Below are 17,681 nucleotides of genomic sequence, written 5' to 3' on the forward strand. Positions count from 1 at the left end.
GCACCCATTTGGATTCGCTATTTTATATTTTTTCAATTTGAGGTCCAAACCTCGAATATCACCTCAAATTCCAGGTCCAAATTCGCTTTCTGAAGAAATTTTTAGAGAAATAGCTTTGAATTCTTAGAAAAACTCTCTTTTGTAAATATTTCTCAAAAATACAAAAAAATTAGTTTTAAATCTTTGTTTTCTCATAAATTTTAGGGTTTTATTCTAAAAATATCAAAAAAAAATATAGAAAATAAAGAAAAGAACAATATATATATATATATATATATATATATATATATATATATATATATATATAGTTTTAAAAGACCTCCTTTTGAAGAAAACAAATCTTTTAACTAAAAACAATTTTTGACAAAAACTTTTGAAAAGAGCCGCTATTTTAAAAATTTTCAAAAAACAGGGGATCACCTTTGATAAAACCCCTTTTAACAAAAACTTTTTTTTAGGGTTTAAAAAACCTTCTCTCCCTGGCTTTCTCCCTCAGTCGCCCGAACCCTCCATAAGCCTCCCCATTGAGCTCCTCCACTGCTCCTCGCGTAACCATCGCTCCCTTCACCACCGTTCATCTCTAACAGTTTCCCTCTTTTCTTCTTCCCGATCTTTCTTCTCCATCCTTAAAAGGGGGCACAAAGGGGTAGCTGGAGGCACCGCATTTCACCCCACCATTATCCCTCTTTTTTTCTTCTGGACCGCCCTCACCCCAGCATCCTCTTCACCCTCCACGATCCGTTATCACCCCCACACCTTCTTCCTTCTTCTGGACCCGCTCTTCCCCTCCTTCCCGATTTCCTTTTTGTGTCTCATCCCTTCTTTGTTGATCATCCCTGTCTCCCATCGGCACCAGTTTTCTTTTGCTTCAGTTTTTGCAAAGTCACGCTGAAGAAGAATCTCTCCCTGTATAGTACCTCCTCTGCAATCGCTCGAAAGAAACCTGATCCCCCATAGCAACCAGGTAAGCACCCTATTCCTCTCTCCTGCGTTATTTTCATTTTCTTTTTCTTTTCTTCTTTTTCTTTTCTTTTCTTCTTCTTTTACTTCTATCTTCCCTCTAAAGCAAACTCATATCGTCGATCTGCTCATCGCATTTTCGAGGATGTGTATTGCAACATCAATTTCGCCCCTATGCTCACAGTATCTGAGGCTACAATAAGTTGTATATATATGATCTTTTCGTTGAGATTTTTTTTTTTTGCATTCGTTCGTGATGCTTCCCTTTCTGTAACTTCATTTCTCTCAATTCAGTATGTTATTCTCTGAGTATCGCATTGATGTCCTGTTTTATTCTATTTCATTATTCTTTATTTATTTATTTTTTTACTTACTTCATCTAGCCATCTCTAAATTTCCATTTTCCCTTTCTAATTCCTTGCTGATTCTGCTGTATTTCACTACAGCTGGGTTACTCTGTCACTTGCTTCAATTTTTGCCAATCCTCGTATGATTTTTTATTTTATTTTCACGATGGGTGTTGCTATTTGGTTGAAGCATGAGCATACACGATTATTCTTATGGTTTTAATGTGAGCACACATGTATCATAATCGAGTGGTTCCATCCCTCCAAGCTTGATTACAATACACATTTGTGTGTTGCTACAGCACTAAAGGCTGTTTTCCATTTTTCATGGAAGCATCCATGGGTGTGTCTGTGCTCTGAGGCTGCCTGAATAGATGCCGATGTCCCATGGCGACCTTGTTGCCTACCTGCGCCCGATCCCCATCAGGTCATTGTGAACACCCCAAATTTTTCAAAAACTTTTAAATATCCCCTTTTTGCCCCTGATTTCATTTTATGAGCAGTTGAGTCACTTTCAAACCTAAATTCAATACATTTCCCAAAGTTTTACTGAAATTAAATTCATTTTATATATCTGACTCGATTTCGGATCCAGATCCGATATCAGAATCCAAATCTGAGCATTGTCATCCAATTTTTCATTAAATTCTCAAAATTACCAAAATAACTTTTGAAAAGCTCAGACACTTCGCCGAGTATCCGTTTGGATCCATCATGTTATAATCCTCGATTCGAGGTTTAAAACTAGAATATTTTCTCAAAACTAGGGTCCAAACCCATTTTTTTCCAAAATTGCTCAGAAAACCTTTCCTTTGTAAATATTTTTGAAAATTTTGCAAAGTTATTTTAAACTCTTTAGTTTTTAGAGTTTCATTCCAAAAAAATACAAAAAAATGCAGAAAATGAAGAAAAGAACAAAAAATTATATATAGAAAAGAGAAATATAATTTTTAAAAGACCTCCTTTTGAAGAAAACAAATCTTTTAACTAAAAATAATCTTTTGACAAAAACTTTTAAAACGAGCTGCAATTTTGAAAATTTTCAAAAAACAGGGGATCGCCTTTGATAAAACCCTTTTTTTTTAACGAACTTTCTTTTAGGGTTTCAAAGAAACCTTCTCTCTCTGGCCGACTCTCTTCGCCGCCTCTCTCACCCTTGCTCGCCCGAACCCTCCATGGCAAACCCTCAATCTCCTCCACCCATCACTAACGGACCTCCCTCTCCTTCCATCGTTGATTCCCAACGGCCTCTTCCTCAACCCTCAATCTGCAACCGAATCCCCCTTTCTCCTCTTTAAGAGAAGCACGAAGGGGAAGGGTTCAGGGACCGCCTCTCACCCTCTCACCTTCCTTCACCTTCATCAACCCGTCTTCACCCTGCCATCGCACCGCTTTTGAACGAATCCGCCTTTACCTCCCCATTTGAAGAAACCGGCCCTTCCTGCAGCAATAGGCAGGAGCATTACACCTTCCCTCTTGATCAAAGCCGAGTCATGGAATCCGATCTATCTTCAAATTTCCAGAAGAAGAAAGGCCATCTGATCAATCGTAGCTTACTCTTTTAGAACTTCTGGCATTACAGGTAAGCGACCATCCATTTTCCTTTTTGATTCTTGATGAGAAGTTTTGCCTTTCTCTCGTAGCACCCCTTTGTTGTATAATTTCTTTCTTCTTTATTTATTTTTTTGGCAAAAGGGTGAGATCGGTCTGCTCATAGCAGAACCGACCCATCTAATGCTATTTCAACAGGAATGCTCGATTCCGATAATCGTTGTACCTTTTAGAAATTTACTTTGATGTTTCTTCTGTTTTGCTTCATTTGCTCCCTCTTCTTCCTTCACAGTTCTGTAAAATTTGCCATAGTTTATTCATCTCATTCTTTTTTTTATTATTATTATTTGTTTTCGTTTGATCGGGATTTATTGGTCCCTTCATTTGTTCATTTGCATTATATCGATAGTGCTGATCATGGGAATATCATCCATTCCTTCGCAATAGCATAACTCATTTGATTTTGCATCTGCGCTGAATAGCTTATCAAGGCATATGTCCCTGCTTTGTTCCCTATTTTCAAATTGCTTATCTTCCGATTCTTTTTTTTTTCTTTAGCCTATTTGAATATTGGCTCACGTTATTGTGTTCGGTAGTTCCCCTTTATTAGCATCGTATCATTTGATTCAAGTATATTTTACTTCATTCATAGCTTTTTTGTATGTGTGCTCATGTTGCGTTTTTCATTCAATGAAATTTTGGCTCATGCTATGCCACCTATATCCCTATAATCCAGCATCACTTCTTCCATTTTAGTAGGACCCTCTGTTTTAAAATTTGGTCTAATCGTATCTACCCTGCACGTTTGTTGTAAGCATCACCCAGCCTATGCATTTGAACTATCAGTGGTGTCACGGCAGGATGATGATTCCAAGCTTCCACAATCATCTTAATTAGATGTACAAGGTACTGTAAGTCTGTGTATGTAACCTCTGTTATGTCTTTTGAAAGACATGTTGTTGCAACAAAAGAAGGTGAAGCTCTATAACGATTCTAGGTAAAGTTGTGACATCATATGGCAAAGTTCTTATACTCCTCTCCGAGTTCCTACCGTGCATAGTAGATTTCATTTAACATTTGTTGCTGAACCACTTCATAGTGGTCATATATATGTCTGGTTTTATTCGAGTATTCAACGACTAACGTATCCTCTATGCAGTCAAACAAGTTATATCTTAAATTGATGATGTTTGCCTGGGGTACTTGTGCATACAAGATGGTGGGATTCATTCCGTGACTTGGCTGCTGCTATGGCTTGCAAAGAAATCTCATCTGGCAAAGAGGCTCCATGCACTTGAAGTGCTCAGCCCACTAAGACATGCCAGCAATGATTGTGGAGAACCAACGTACTTCATCAGTCGTTTGATCATCGGATAGAAGGTAAGCTTTACTCATTCAGTAGAATAGGCAATATATTCATATATATCATACTCTTATACATCCCCTTCTCTTAAGTTAATCACTTGTGGTTAGTGCTTTTTATTATATTTTGTAACTATATCTGTGTAAATCCCAATAAGCATTTGTATTTACATCCTGTTGAACTATAATCTGATGTTACTATGGGATAAACTAACGTTTCATTCATAATACCATTATCATGTCTTCCATGCGTACATCTTGAAATTACACCTGCATTACCGTCTCCTAGGAAGTTAAAACCTACTTGTTTAAGCTCTGAACCTGGTGCTGGACATCCTAACAATTTGTTACGTTCTGTTGCTTGCGAACACGTTTTGTAAAGGGATCTGATGTTGAGGTTTAATAAAGGGCAGGGGATTTGGAATTTCTGTCAACAAGTACATCCTAAAAATCTTCATCCTTTTCTGCCATTAGGAGAAATTCAACATCGTTTTTCTTTGGGTCATCATCCTTATTTCTTTTGTAGGTCCTTGCTTTCATTTACGGTAGATGTGCATGCCAGGCTACAGTGTAAACACATACTTTTGCTATTTAAGTTTTGCTGCAAGTATGCAAATCTTCTAGGTTTCATGGTAACACATGCCTATGTTCGGTTATAGCATAAATAGGTGTTTCTCACTTCTCTGTTTCAGCGTTTCCCCTTGTTGCATTTATTTAGCCAAATACATAATGGAAATAAGAGTACTTTTTATCTGAAAACCACCTTCAGCATTTATACCCATGCAGATGTTCAACAGTGGTAATTTGAAGACTCTTTGTTTCATGGTTCACCTGCGGAATCTTCCATGGATTGCCAGATCAGGGGTTTGTGAGCAGGTACAGGGCATGCTAGTTTTTCAAGAGTACTCTTTGTAGTCGGATTTGTTAGTATAGTTATGATCATGATTCCATACTTGTTGCTGTCACAACCAAATTGGCAGCATTCAGCTTACTGGCCCATATTCACAATTTACTGGTTCCTGAAGTGCTTACTCCATGCCATGAAAATGTTCAACAGTGGTGCTTGAATTGAAGATTATTCTTTGTTGTGTAGTTTATTTTCAGAAATCCCATAGACAATCAGTCCAGATCAGGGATTTGTGAGCAGATACATTGCATGCTAGATTCTCAAAGACAACGTTTGTAGTTGTATTGGTGGGTCAGTTATGGGCATGATTCCATGTTTTTGTTTTTTGGTTGGTTCTTACCTACTCTCCATGGAAATGTACCAAAAATGGTAAATGGATTATTTACTTCCACGTGTGGTGGTTCATCTGCAGTAACTCTCATAGATTCAGTTTAGTTCAGGGCTTTACTTTGTTCATCAAGCATTTTTGCATATCTTTGTGAAACTGATTGGGTTTGTTGTAGCTTGGTGTCTTCTATCACTTCAGATCGTATGGGCATACTGAGTTGGTAATTCCTAAAATAGTAAATATGTTGAAGGTTTTTTTTGTCAAAGTTCATATTATGTAATAGGTTTGGTTTTACTGAAAAGTTCAGTATTGGTTCATTAATCCACACCTACCGACGTTCATGCATCTTCGTTTATAATCAGCCTGACCTCCTTCTTTACTTCACATTCACCACTACTGCCCTGTTACTTATCAGCACCCACCTGAGCTTCAGGATCATGAATGCTGTTAAATCTCCTTTTCTTGCATATAGCATATAGTGGCACATCAAATCATTTGCACAGGATACCGCTGAAGGCTTTTCGCAGGTATGTCCCTTGCTATTCTTCCTGCATCTTTCCTTGCACTTCATTCTCAAGCATCCCACCTTCCTGCATATGCATATGTACTAGTGGTTAGTTGGTTCAAGTATGTTAGATAAAAGTAATGATTAGCAGCAAAGGTCGGGTGAGTGGTATTGTATGATTAATAGCAGCAATATATAGGCATTAACAGTTCGTGTGGGTTTGGTCTGAAAGTTATCACATATCTTTCATTTGGATTAGAATACTACATGTTAGCAATATATTAGATAAAGTGGGTCCATACCGTCAACATCATGTTAGTACGTCAGGTGAAGTATTATGGTTGTTGTTTCACCTTGGGTTTCTACACCTGAGTCTTGTAGCTGAGTTGGCTGCTTGGTACCTCTGAATATTGTTGTGCTTTGCTTACTGTGGAAAAGTAATTTTCAATGCTCTTTTGATTGCTGACCATCATAGTAGATATTTTATCAGTCCTTAACATTTTCTTAATGTTTTCCCATCAAGCACACACATTAGCAGTTTCAGCATGTTGTAACATATGTTAGCATCAGCCTTAACATACATTTAGTCCTTTGTATTTGCCTAATATGCTTTTACCATGCATATCATAATATACACCAGTTTAGCATATCACATGCATATTTTAATATCCATCACCTACATCACATATTCACCATGCATCATACATAGCATAGGCATCTTTCCATTAATAGTGATCATGTGTATATCACTTTCAGCATGATTTTCTTCCATATTTCTATGCCTTGTAAGTGTCATAAATTGTTAACCCTGTTTTGCAGGATTATAGATTTCTCTTTTTCAAGTTAGATATTTTCCATCCCTTCAGAAGTCATATCCATGATGTAATAATTAGATCATCAATGAGAATTCACATTTTCAGTCTTAGATAGAATGAATGAGCATTGTAAAAATCATAAATTGCTTGTTTTCATGCTTCTCCCCTTTACTTTCCAAAATCTCACAATGGTGAAACACGAATGGTACGTGCACCATTTCGTAAGAGGTAATTAAATCCTAAGTTGATGATTTACATCAATGGCCATAGTGAGGATGTAAACAAAACTTAGGATTTTTATCTTTTATAAAATAACACTGGATCCACACTGGATTCTTTTCAAAATTCATCATATTTTCTTTAAATATTTTCCTCTTTTATCAAGGACTAATTTAAAATTAATTCAATATATATACCAATGGCCATAGTCAGGGTATATTGAGTTAATTTCGTTTTAAACTCTATAAAAGCACCAAAAATGTATTTTATTCTTCACTTGAATTTAAATGTGGTTATTATATAAGACATTCAACGACCATAGTCAGGGATGTATTATATCTTCAATCCCATTTTAATTCATTTAAAGAATGGAATAGCTTTTTAAATTCTTTAAATTCATTCATCATTTAGGATAGAATTACATCGTATTTTCAAAAATTCTTTTCCAAAACTCCGAGTGATCTCAAATACCCTTTTTAATCTCTATTTCAATTCATTATTCTATCTTATTTTTAAATTTCGATTTCAAAGTCCAATTTGACTTTGAAATTTCAAAATTTAATGTTATATTCAAAACTCCATTTCCAAATTCAAGTCCAATTTCAAAGTTCAACTTAAACTTTGAGATCTCTGATTTATTTTTTGATTCCAAATTCGAAACTTCAAATTCAAAGTCTAATTTGACTTTTTCATATTCAAGATTCAAATTCTAAATTTCATTTTCCAAGTTCAATTCAAACTTAGAAATTCTTGATTCATCTTCTGAATTTAAACTCCAAAAAAAACAATTCTAGATCTAGAACCCAATTCCACTTTGGATCTCAGACTTCAGATCCAATTCCACTTTAGGATCCAGAATTCAATTTCACTTTGGATCTCAGACTCCAGATCCAATTCCATTTTAGGATCCAGAATTCAATTTTACTTCGGATCTCAGACTCCAGATCCAAAATCCATCTTAGGATCTAGAGTCCAACTCTATCTTGGATCTCAAATTTCAGATCCTAAACCCATTTTAAGATCCAAAATCCATTTTAGGATTCAGAATCCAATCCCATCTTGGATCCAGTTCTATTCAGGATCCAGAATCCAATTCCAGACCCAATTTTAGATTTCAAATCCAATTCCATTTTCAGATCTCATCTGAACTTTCTAAATCCATTTCTATTTTTAAATACCATTTGGATTTCTCAAATCCATCCGGATTTCAAATTTTAAATTCAATTCCATTTCAAATTTTATCTCTTCTCCTGAATCTAAGTTCAAAGTCCATTTTCTGACTTTGAAATTCCCTTCCTTTTCCCTTTTATCTCAGCTTCAAAATCATTCTTTTCAATTCAATGATTTATTTTCCCAACTCTGATTATTTCAAAGACTTAGAACTTCTCTGATCTATCTCAAGTTCTAAGTTAGATTCTACCATTCAAAAACCATTTCTTCACTCCATTATCAAGTTCATCTTAGAACACTTGGAGATTTCCAAAACCATTTTTTGAAAAGAGCATACATCCTTGCATTGCACAAGCATGATTCTTTGTGCATTTAGACTTAGAATAAATTCTTAGATACTATTTTAACAAAGCAAAAGGCATAAATTTGATCATTGGTTTGATTACCCCTGGTAAAGGCGCCAGGAACAGTTGAACCTCGTATCGATGAGCGAATCTCGTCTCTCATTTTCCCGCAAAATATTTCAAAACGGAGGCGAGTAATTTTTTAAATATTTTCAAATCGAGGTCAAGTGAGACCCTGCAAAAGAGTTCCTCTCTCTTCTTTTCTCTTCTCTCTTCTTTTTTTGTCTTTTATTTTTCTCCCTTCAAAAAGGAGGAAAATAGAGGTTAGAAAAGGAAAAGAGAAGAAAGAGAGAGAACCAATAAAGAGAGAAAAAATTTTGCGATAATCATAGTTTTGGCGACCGAGATGGGACTCGTCTTCGTTCAGTCAGATCTATGCCTTTGCTTTGCTTTAATATTTTCTAAGTCTTTATTCTATAAATGTCAGCTTCATTTTCATGCAAACCTTAGGAGCCTAGACTCTGTCCTAAGCTGACATCTTTGCATATAGGATTTAAGTATGGTTTGGTAGGACCATATTGAGGAGATTATTCCATGTTCACATTAGACTTAGGTCTGAAATACAACTCTCCTCAATTCTAGGGATTGAATATAAACAATGTATGCAAGTGTATGCTTCTATTTTCATTTAAATTCTCTATTTTAGGACTTACATTAGAGCTTTTTGATTTTATTGCATGTTGAGCATATTTTGAAAACAACCCTACCTATATTTGTTCTGGTCTTCACGTTGCTGGGCTGTCTCACTGAACCATAGTTCGGGAGAGAGCCTCACAACTGGACCACTTATTTGGGTTCACGCCCCCCTACCATGTACCTAAGGGCCATAGTCTGAGGTATATCGGTAGGTGCTCAATGATGTTGGGAAGCCATTACCTTAGACCCGGAGAGATATTTTTATGCCACGTACTTCGAGTTTTGGCTTGAGTATATCGGCATACCTTGATTGGGATCAAATAATCTAAATCTTAGAGTTAGGATTAAGGTCCTATAAGCCTTCTTAAATATTGCATTTAGAGTCAGCTTTAGGGAATGCTGTTTGTGCATCCTTGCTTGTATATCTGTGATTGTATGATATTTTATATCTTCTTATATTTTCCAAAACCCTGGGTATATATTATTTAAATTTTCCTTTTGTTTTTAAAACCCAGGTGTATTTTCCTTTCTCTACTTCTTCTAAGTTTCTTCAAAATTCTTCTGATCCTGCCTGCAAGTTCTTCAAATTTTAAATCTTTATTCTTAAATTTCATTTTTCCTTCTATTTTTCTTCTGATTTCATATTCTTGTTTATATTTTCATAAATAAAATCTCTTTCCGTCAAGAGATATCCTTCTCAAAATGGTATTTTCTTTCATATTTTTAGTTGGTTACTCTCCCTCGTGGAGTAACAACGAAATTGTCATAGATTCTGTGGTGACTCAATCTCTAGTAATGGGATACAATTCTTTTTAACATATTTTAAATCCTTCCTCTTGTCAAAACTTCTCCAAAAGTTTCTTCGGTCTAAAAACCTCCACTTTCTTCTATAAAGAACGTTGATTTTTAAAAATGGTTCAGACCAGAGCTGGAAAAGAAACAATTCCACAACACAGCGACAATGAGACGGAAGGGATGAACTCTCCTAAGTCAGTCAGAGGACAGGGTTAGAATAAAGAAGATGACATTGACCCCGCTATGTATGGTATGTTCCAAAAGATGATGGCGAGGATGATGTTGGAGCAAGCCGAGGCCACGCTGAAAGAGGCAGTTCCTAAAAGCAAGTTGAGGAAGAAGCCTGTAAAAAAGCAAGTCAGAATCATCAGAAAAAGGGTACAGCCGGACACTACTTTTGAGGAATCGGAGTCAGTCGAGGAAGAATCAGAATCGGAAGAGCAGATTGTCTACAAACAGGATCCTCTGAGGCAGTCCGTAAAGATAGTCGCAGAAGAGCCTGAATCCATCAACAAGCCTAAGTCTAGGACTTCAGCAGAAGACCCGATGAGCAAGCAGATGAAGGAGATGAATCGAGCAATCAAAGACATTCAAGCCAAGGGTAAGAGCAAACAGACCTACACTGGAAAGGATTTTTATGATGGCCTAGATGGGGATGATAACGTGGAGAATCTTCCTCGCAAGTTTCTCAAATTTGACGAAACTGGCAACCCTAAAGCCCACTTAGCCACCTTTTATGTAGAATGTTGCCGCTTCAGAAAGGATAACAGGACTTTATTCATTTGCTTTCCCCGCAGTCTGGAGGGTATAGCAGTCAGGTGGTATGCCAACCACATCAATCCTATCGAACTACGAGAGTTCGATAAAGTGGTAAATGTGTTCATTGAGCGTTTCTTATTCAACATTGAAGCTTCACCCACGCTCAATCACCTTTACAACCTAAAGCAGAATGAGACTGAAAGAGCAGGAGAATTCATCCACAGGTGGAGAAGCACCTGCAACAAGATGAAAGTTCCCATTCCAGAGGAGCATGCATTGCAAATAATCCTCAACAATTTCTCTCAGCCCCTAAGAAGCCTCATTGCAACTTCTCCGGCAAAATTCTTTATCAAGTTGATTGAGCGAGCCGAATGGCTCGAGGCAGGAATAGAAAGCGGGCTTTACGAGGGCATGCCTCTGGCCAAAAGCATCCAAGACCAGAAAAAGAAAGCGCAGTTCACTCATGCAGTTGATACCTCTGGTAATGATCATGACAGCAGCAGAAGAAACAAAAATGACAGCAAGAATGGCCAGAACCACGACGCAGCTCAAAGGGAGAAGTCTTCCAAGCAGAATGACAAGCCGTCTCAGTCTAACTTTCTGCAAAAAGAAAAGATAAAGCGCGAAGGTTGGAGTAATGATCGTGAGTTCACTCCTCTGAAGCAAACGCTCGAAGAAGCCCTTGAATTCATGCTGACCAAAGGACTGGTCAAACTCCCAAAAGTCGCGAATCCTCCCACGGTCATGGGAAGGTTCATGAATCAGTTCTGCAAGTTCCATCGAGCAGTGGGGCATGACGCTGATCACTGCTTCGTCTTCAAAAATATTGTTTAGGATTGCGTCGACAAGACTCTCTTTGTTGAAAACGTAGAGGAAGACGAGCTAGCCATCATGACCAAGTCTCTCCCAGGCTACTTAGAAGATTGATCATGCCAAAATTTTCTACTTTCCTCTCTTTTTTTCAGTCACCTTGTAGGAGGACAATCAGCCCAGTCCTTTTATGACCTTTTGGTCAAAGTACTTGTAAATATTTCAGTCCTTTGTTATCAGTTTTGCTCATCCAATGGAATGTCAATTTTCCTTCATTTCTTTGATATCAAAATACTTCCTTCCTCTGCCACATAGGGGCATTTGTTTTTGAAAATCTATATTTCAAAAATCTCTTCATCGGCTCCTATTAAACCTCATTTTAATTCCTGTTCTTTTCAGAATGCGGGACCAATCCTGACATCATTCATGAGAGAAATGATATTACCTATGAAGGTTTTTCAAAATCATGAAATTTTGAAAGTCTTCATAAACAAAAAGTTCAAATATTCTTTTATCCAACTTTTGTCAAAGATCAACCCTCGTGTTGATCATATTTTCTAAAAAAATTGATTTCAAACCATTGTATTGAAAGATCAACCCTCGTGTTGATCATATTTTCTAAAAAAATTGATTTCAAACAATTGCATTGAAAGATCAACCCTCGTGTTGATCATATTTTCTAAAAAAAAAATTGATTTCAAACCATTGCATTGAAAGATCAACCCTCGTGTTGATCATATCTTTCAAAAATAGGCTTTCGAACCATTCCATTGAAAGATAAACCCTTGTGTGGGTCTTATCTTCCAAAATAGATTTTAAAACATTATATTCAAAGATCAACCCCTGTGTTGGTCTTATCTTCCAAAATTAGTTTTTAAACATTGTACTCAAAGATCAACCCTTGTATTGATCTTATTATCAGTTTCAAAACTGCTATTTTCAGAAATCAGGGCTATTGTCTATCTTCTTTTTCAAAAATTAGATTTCAAATCCTTGCCTTCAAAAAATTGACCCTCCTAATGATCTCTCATGTTTGATTTGCAGGATCAGTCCTCGCACTGATCATTTTTCTTGCGGTTGATTTTTCTTCCCAAAAATGATTTCTCATTTATCTTTTTAAATGAACATCTTCCTTTCAAGATCCCATATGCAGGCAGGATCAGAAAAACTCTTTTTTCTCAAATCTTATAAATTTTCAGCTAATTTTGTTATTTTTATCAATTTCATTCATTTTATTTATATTTTTATTAACTTTTATATCAATTTTATCAAGTTTTATTAAATTTTCCTCAATTTTATTAAATTTTATCGAATCTGAACCCTTTCAGGTTAAGGGATAAACCTGATGCCTCTTTTCAATGAGGTATTCTTTTATTCTGCTTTCCCCTCAGGTTAAGGGATAAACCTGACCCTCGTTGTCCGAGGTGTTCCCATTCAAGATAAGGGACAATCCTGACACCCCTCACAGAAGCAACAAAGCTATAAGAGAGCATTCTTTTCAAAAATTTATTCGATCTTTCCCCGCCTTTTTATAAATTTTATTCTTTACCCTTTCAGGTTAAGGGATAAACCTGACCCTCGTTGTCCGAGGTGTACCTTTTCAGGTTAAAGGATAAACCTAACCCTCGTTGTCTGAGGTGTTCCCATTCAGGATAAGGGATAATCCTGAAACCCATCGTAGGAGCAATAATGCTACCTATGAGAATTCTTTTTGCAACACAAGTTTCTTTATTGATTTTCTAAATTTATATCAATTTCTCTTCATTAGTTTTCCTTAAATTCCATTATTTTCCCATTCAAAATAAGGGATAATCCTGACACCCCTCACAGGAGCAACAGTGCTACCTGTGAGGATTCTTTTCCAAAATAAATTTTCAATAAATTTCTTTTCTTCTTCCCCATTTTGATAAATTTTATTCTTTTTCCCCTTTCAGGTTAAGGGATAAACCTGAATCATTTTTTTTCTAAGTTCTCATCAAATGTTTATTCTATTTCGCCTTCAGGATAAGGAAAAATCCTGAAAACACTGACAATCATTCTCGCTCAATTCTCAAGTATCTTAGAATGTCTGTGTCCCTTTTTCTTTAAATCTCCGTCAGAAAACCCAGTACTTATACTGGGGCATTTTTTTTAAAAAATCCAGTACTCGTACTGGTAAGCCTGGCGCTCGTGCTAGTGTCTGGCTGACCGATCAGTTAGCTCCTCAGGTTCAGTCTTTGCACTAACAACTTATCAAAAATCAAAAACTTTAAATCCAATTTTGACCTTCGGGATATTCAAATCTCAATTTCAAGCCTTCATGTCACAATCTTTCCTCAATTTTTCTTAAATTCTGTCAATCTTTCATCAATTTCTATCCCTTCTCATCAACTTGCCTTTAAGATTCGAGTTTCAACTCGAACTTCCAACTCTTTCCTTTGAGATTCGAGCCTTGACTCGAGTTCTTCAGCTTTCCTTCAAAGATTTGAGTTTTTCACTCGAATCTTCATTTCTTCAAAGACTAACCTTTCCAATTTTCCTTTTGAGATTCGAGCCCTGACTCGAACTCTCCTGCCTTCCTTCGAAGATTTGGGTCTTAACTCTAGTTTTCTTTCCTTCAAAATCTAAACTTCCCAGTTTTCCTTTGAGATTCGAGCCCCGACTCGAACAAATCCAGCTTTCCTTTGAATATTTGAGTTTCGACTCGAATTTTCTTTCCTTCAAAAAATCTGAATTGGCTTAGTTTTTCCTTTGAAGATTTGGGTTTCGACCCGAACTTTCTCTCCTTAGAAACCAAACTTCCTAGCTTTCCTTCGAAGGCTCGAGTTTTGACTTGAATTTTCCTGTTTTTCCTTATAAAATCTGAGTCCTGATTCGGATGGTCTTTTCAAAACCAGCTATCGAGTTAGGCTTACCTTCAAAATCCAGTTTTATGCCAAGCTTGCCTTCAGAACTTTAAATTTATATTTACCTTCAGAATTTAGTCGCGTGATGGATTTTCCTCTAGAATCCCACTAATGTGTTAAAACTCGATGTCAAGCACAGGTTTCGTCATCAAGGATTTCAGAAATATCTTGCCAAATTGCCATAAAATAGTTGTTGATCTCAAAATTACATGAAGAATTTCCTCAAATCTCCTTAGTATTCCTTCCAAAAGGGCGAAGCTTTTGTGAAGAAAGGATCAAACTTCAAATTTTTTGTTGGTCAACCAAGAGGATGAAGAAAAAATATTTGATATGACTGGCGAAGGAAAATTCAATGACGTTGAAAAGTCATAAGTGAGCTGATATTGATCATAGCTATGGCACATTCTTAAAGATTATTCTTCGGCAGTAAGACAGTGGAAATATCCTGGGCAGAAAAGGAACCTACCCAATCCATATCTCATCAGTTATTTGAGCTGCAATCAAATATCCGCAAAAGAGATCTCTCAACTATCGTCAAGATGAAGACGAATATGCGAGCTAGATCTTCGGGGCCAAAGAAGATTTGGATCATCTCCAAGATAAATGAGTTTGTGAAGGATCCTTCCAGAGAAAGTCCATATCACCGTCGAGATGAAGGCGAGTGTGATGAACCTACCGACAAACCCTAAAAGATATTTGATTTCTGCTATCATCTAAAGACCTTTTAGAATTGATGTCATCAGCCTAATTCCTGAGAAAAAAGAAGAAGGATCGAAGCATCTCCAAGATGAAGGAGTTTGTGAAGTACCCTTCCCCGAAAAAGAGAGAAAAGTCAGGACATCTCCAAAATGAAGGATGATGTAAAAGCCCAAGAAAGCTCTATGACTCAAAAGAGTGCAAAAAGATCATCATGGGAAAATGCTCAGGATATCAAACTGTCCAAACTATCAGGAATCATCTTTATCTATGTGAAATTCTTTTATCAATATATTTTCATTCAAATGCTTTTATGAAGCTAAGAATGTTTTCTCTCCTTTCATATCATGGAAATTGATAGCTTCCTTGAAGAAAACCAACAAAAGTTTGATTTTGATTCTGGATTCTATAGAGTTAACTCAGTTGGGAGTAATACTCTAGGTGGAAGAGAGAACATCTTTTAAAAAACTGCTTACCTTCAATTACCTTGAATCAACTACAATTTTATCACTTTGGCAATATTTTCCAGCTTTCCTGATGAGAAATAAGAACTTGACATCTGTTTTGATACATCTTGGTGTTGCCTTCTCCGTCTTTCGCTTTGATCGAGATATTCACCTTCTTCTTTCTAAAAGGATTGCCTTATTCATCTTTTGCGTTGTCAAAAAATTTGTCTTTCTCTTTGATAAAAGGATCGCCTTCTCCGTCTTCCGCTTTGATCGAAAGATTCGCCTGCTCCTTGATAAAAGGATCGCCTTCTCCGTCTTTCGCTTTGATCGAAAGATTCACCTTCCATCGCCTTCTCTGTCTTTCGCTTTGATCGAAAGATTCACCTTCTCCTTGATTAAAGAATTGCCTTCTTCATCTTTCACTTTGATCGAAAGATTCGCCTTCTCCTTGATAAAAGGATTGCCTTCTCCGTCTTTCGCTTTGATCGAAAGATTCACCTTCTCCTTTCTAAAAAGGATTGCCTTATTCATCTTTCGCTTTGATCGAAAGATTCACCTTCTCCTTTCTAAAAGGATTGCCTTATTCATCTTTTGCTTTGATCGAAAGATTTGCCTTCTCCTTGCTAAAAGGATTGCCATCTTCATGTTTCAAGGATTGCCATCTTCATATTTCACTTTTGCCTTCTCCTTAAAGGATTGTCATCTTCATATTTCGTTTTCACCTTCTCCCTTCCAAAAGGATTGCCCTCCTCATCTTTTGCTTTGATCGAAAAACTTGCCTTCTCCTTACTAAAAAGATCGTTTTATTTCATCTCTTCACCTTGTCAAGAGATTCTCTTTCTCCTTGCTAAATGGATCGCCTTATTATCTTTCACACCCTCGAAAGATTCGCCTCATGTTACCTTATTCATCGTTCATTTTTTATGAAAGAATTGTCTCACATCTCATTATTTTCTATCTCTCACATTCCCAAAAGAGTTGCCTCACTCGGTTGAAGCATCTCTTCTTGTCCCATCACGGTTTCTTCACCCGAGGATCCCGTATGGTCGTACCCACTCAGGTTAAGGGTCAAACATGTACTTTCTACGAGAGGTCATTATTTTCAAAAGCTTATTCTAGTCTCAGCAATGAGACGCTCAAAATCATCCCTTTTTCAAGCTTTAGGGAACCCCATCTTCCCCCTTTCGCAAACCCCTTTTGGATTTGTTCATCCAAACTCCGAAGGTCCCATCATGGTTCTTCCCGTCGAGGAATCCATGCTTTATATATCCATCCAGGACAGGATCCTACTTGAGCTTCATCTCACAAAGCATTTTTGCAAAAATGTCCCATCAAGGTCCTCATAAATTCCTTTCCCCATCCAAATTATCTTAATATATCTTTGTCCTATCCAGGTTAAGGGCTAAACCTGAGTCATTCCAAAGGCTGATCTTGTCTCACCCATGAGACTTGATCAAAATTCTTATCTTTCATCACTTCGGGATCTTCACCCAAAAGTCCCATCACGATTTCCTCATTTTCTACTCAATCATATCATTTTCGAGGATTTCGTATCCTCAAGGCCGTTCAGGATAAGATTGTAAGTCTGAAAATCACGTTTTGAAAATAATTCTTCCACACCCAGTTCAGGTTTGCTAAACTGGGGCATTTTTTAAAAATTTGGAGTGTTTTCTTTGCCACTAAGCTCGGCTTTCAACCGGCTTAGTAGCAAAGAGGGGCATCTGTGAACACCCCAAAATTTTTAAAATCTTTTAAATATCCCTTTTTTGCCCCTGATTTCATTTTATGAGCAATTGAGTCACTTTCAAACCTAAATTCAGTACATTTCCCAAAGTTTTACTGAAATTAAACTCATTTTATATATCTGACTTGATTTCGGATCCGGATCCGATATCAAAATCCAAATCTGAGCATTGTCATCCAATTTTTAATTAAATTCTCAAAATTACCAAAATAACTTTGGAAAAGCTCAGACACTTCGCCCAGTATCCATTTGGATCCATCGTGTTATATTCCTCGATTCGAGGTTTAAAACTCGAATATTTTCTCAAAACTAGGGTCCAAATCCATTTTTTCCAAAATT

This window comes from Nuphar pumila, chromosome 5, assembly GCF_984573655.1.
Source record: "Nuphar pumila chromosome 5, dmNupPumi1.hap1.1, whole genome shotgun sequence".
NCBI lineage: Eukaryota > Viridiplantae > Streptophyta > Magnoliopsida > Nymphaeales > Nymphaeaceae > Nuphar > Nuphar pumila.